The 3,468-nt window shown below is 44.3% G+C and overlaps 2 protein-coding genes across 7 annotated transcripts in view; one reads left to right on the top strand and one right to left on the bottom strand.

Annotated features, from left to right (window-relative positions):
* Nucleotides 1–3,468, top strand: part of LOC107265120 (sestrin homolog) — a 124,566-nt gene that overhangs the window by 99,671 nt on the left and 21,427 nt on the right. The gene's annotated exons all lie outside the window — the stretch shown is intronic.
* LOC107265128 overlaps nt 1–3,468 on the bottom strand; it is a 22,022-nt gene that overhangs the window by 13,248 nt on the left and 5,306 nt on the right. Inside the window, exon 5 of one of the 2 annotated variants that reach the window (XR_003059045.1) lies at nt 1,247–1,261. The exons of the other annotated variant lie outside the window; for it this stretch is intronic. The gene's annotated coding sequence lies outside the window, so the exon portion shown is untranslated. Of the gene's footprint in view, nt 1–1,246; nt 1,262–3,468 lie in introns of those variants that run through there. 2 annotated transcript variants of the gene reach the window in all.

The following is a 3,468-nucleotide window of genomic DNA, read 5'->3' as shown; positions in this document are numbered from 1 at the left end:
CCTAGCGTTGCGTCTCCGCATACGGTGAACCACGACTAATTGGCAGCAACGGAAGAATTATCGGTGGTGACTAATTGGTCCGAAATGTTGCGGAAATCGTGAGTATTCGGGAATTGTAAAAAAAATTATTTTTCGTACTATCACTTTCTTTCTATTTAAATTAATGATGCAATTTTCGTTTAGACAGATTAAACAGTCGAGTGATTTGAGAAGTGGGAGGTCGCGTGATACGAGTGGACACTGGGTTAAGTATGACTCGCGGCCATGTTGTAGGCTGATTACGTGTTGCGGTTAGTAAATTTGCGAAAAACTGAAATAAGTGTCGAGATTAAGCGTTATCGAGGCGTGACCTTGATTTTCAGCGGAGGCAGGTACCTGGCTCACCGGGGGGGAACGGGGGGATCTGGCGATAAGGAGAAAAATCATTTCGAGAGAATGACGCAAATATTGAAAAAACTTTCCTTGCTGCGATTAAGCCGGATCCATATGCGAAGAAAAATGAGAAGGAGAGTTTCGATAACGCGATTGACGTCGGGTGTTCGCGTGTGACGCTTTACTTTTCATTTTACACTGCAATCTCCCGGCTTCTTCCTTGACACTTATTGTTAACCTTTGACGAGAAGAGGAGTCGGTTTCACTGTGCTGGGTATCTATGTGTGAAAGATCATGGAAACCGGAAGAACCGGTGCCGCCGGCTCTGACGAAAATAATATTTCGGGCCACCGGTGAAACTGGAGCGACTTCGGCTTCGGCACGTGGAAGACTTTACGTTAGCGTAGGACGTGACTTTCGGTCGAGTGGAAGATTCGAGGATATCGTGAAAATCAATTGGACGAGTTTTCATCGGGCGACCACTACGGCGACGAGCGAATTATCGTACGACTTTTCTCTTATCCTTTGCCGTTAGCCGCTGTTAACTATTTATATATTTTTTAACGGAATTTTCAAAGAAATTTCATTTCCACAGGTGGCCGTCCTGCTATCGTCCATTCGTCGCCAGATAGAAACCGCCCGTATAAAGTATCTCAGATATTTCTGGTATCTACTAAGTTTTCTTATTTCAAATGTTTGCTGTACGACGAAAATTCGAGATTTAATTTCTGCTTGGACCTTTCGACAGAATTCGAATATTTTGATTGACAGGTAGCTCTCTTTTGCTTTCCTGTTTCATTCGGAGAAAGGAATTTCTCAATGATATCATCCAGGTCCATTGTGGAGTCTCTATGGAAATTATAGCCGTGGGCCGAGCTCTCCCTTCTGTCTGAAAGAAAGAAAAAAAAAAAACCTGAATTTATAAGGGTGGCTCCACAACTTTTCAAATAACTCTGTCGCAAGAACTCGTACTACCCGGGCTCCGTATATCCCTTGTCAAATAAATAAGGGAAACAAAGAATAATAAATAGAAACCCACCCTAATTTCACTTCGCAGATTTCATTTATCTTGAGATCCGGTCCAGATTTGGCTTTTCCTACGTGAACTCGAATATTTTTATAATCGACACTTCCGGTTATCCTTCCCGGTATCCAATTTACATACGACCCTCGATAAAGTTTCACCCCTTTGCCGAACAAAGGGAAAATAGTTTACCCCGCAAACGGAGCCGTACCCAAATATACGCTCAGCCCTAACGACCCAACGGGATTTACCGTTATGGGGCTAACCAGTACAAATATGTGTTAAACGTAAAGAAACAGACTTGGAAAAAATTCCATCGCGCGCATCCTTAATACGTTCATGTAAAATGCACAGTGAACTAGTCAGCTGGCTCGGAAGACCGAAAGACTCCCCGATTCACTCCCCTCCTATTTATCGCACAGTTTGCCCATACGAAATGTAAACGCACCTTAACCCATTGTTATGGCTGGTCGAGCGATTTTCACGAACTTCGTGCGAGTCGATATTACTTAGTAGGTCCTGGGTAGCCAGGGGACCCACGAAGGGGCGGCGGGATCCCGAGGGTAGCGAGGGGGATTTATACACAGTAGGAGATCCGTGCAATGAACTCCCGCTGGGAGGACTAAAGGACTAAAGGGACTACGGAAGGAAAGACCTTAAAGGGGAGCTCGAGAGTCCTTCTCGAGAAGAGACAGGACCTCAAACTGAGCCAGGCTCAAGGCTCTCCAGCATCCCTATTCCAACTCGTATTTCCAGCATACACAATGGAAATGTCAATAACCCCAAAAATCCTCGTGCACTGGTTCCCATTCGCCATGGAATAACAATGCAATTAACTATTACGCCATACCGCTACGTTTCTGCTAGAATCATTCCGTTGGATCGATACAATGAAATTAATTCATTTACCCTATAACTATCTATCCGCCCAATTAAAAAAAAAAGGGTTTCATTAACCCTCGGTACCTGGTACCCGTGTCGTGACTGTACAGTAAAAAAAGGGCTGTTTTTAAGAACGCATTGAGAACCCCCCTAATGAAAGGACGGTGTACGGCCTTCGGTTAAAAAAAAAAAAGATTGTATTTCGATTTAACCCTTTCTCTCCCTTTTATTATGCCCCGAGCCAACCGGACCGTGTAACCCTCGGTTAAATGTGGGTCAGCCTTGAAGAAGAAAGGTCTAAGCTGGAAGCTTGTCGCCAAACAAAGGATCGACTTGTTTCCTTTGTCGCGAGGATTCGGTTTCGCGTGGCTGCACGTGATCCTCGCGCTCTTCGGGATCCTCGAGGACATTTCCCTGACCCCTAACACCCAGCCTTACCTGTGTCGTCATTTACGCCGTTCCCCCCGCGGGTCTCTATTAGCGCGAACCCTTAGCGGGTAAATAGATCGCGATACCACAGATTCCGCTCAGCCGTTACTTCTTACGGGAGCCTCGAAACTTAAGAATCGATCACGTGACCATTCCTCTCCTCGTCCTTCCATTCTCAAAATTGTCTTAATACCTGCTGTCAAGGCCTAAACTCCTGATAATGTATTTTCTATTGATTTTTAATGCCTGCGATGAAATCCAAGTCAACGTTGCATCAGACGGCCGATAAGCCGCCTTTTATTTGTCCAATACTGATAATAGTCGGGCGTATCTGTGTACATCAAAAAAAAAAAAAAAAAAAAAAAAAAAAAAAAAAAAAAAAAAAAAAAATTTTCTTCCATTATTAAGACATACCCCGAGAGAATTTAGGAAAATACAGATAAACATGGAACATCGAACAAATAGAATTTACCCGAGACAACAAATTTTCTCCTGTCCACTTACTGCGTAACGCCCTTTAAACGTCGAGTCTTATCACTGCGGAAGCGGCGAGACGTATCGCGCGGTACGAGCCTTGAAATACGTAAAAGAACAATTTTCCCCAATTACTGTAAAATTGCTTCGGCAAAGGCACCCCTCGTCTTCCCTTGGCTAATCAAGGGGTGGTCCAGTCCTAATCTTTCTCGTTATACATTTCTGTAATACTTTTTATCAAAATTTTCACGTCATCCCCTCGTACCCCCCCTCCCCCCCCCCACGCC

Source organism: Cephus cinctus, unplaced genomic scaffold (assembly GCF_000341935.2).
Source record: "Cephus cinctus unplaced genomic scaffold, Ccin1 Ccin1_scaffold0215, whole genome shotgun sequence".
NCBI lineage: Eukaryota > Metazoa > Arthropoda > Insecta > Hymenoptera > Cephidae > Cephus > Cephus cinctus.
The sequence above is the reverse complement of the archived record's forward strand: the minus strand, read 5'-3'. Positions and strand labels throughout refer to the sequence as shown.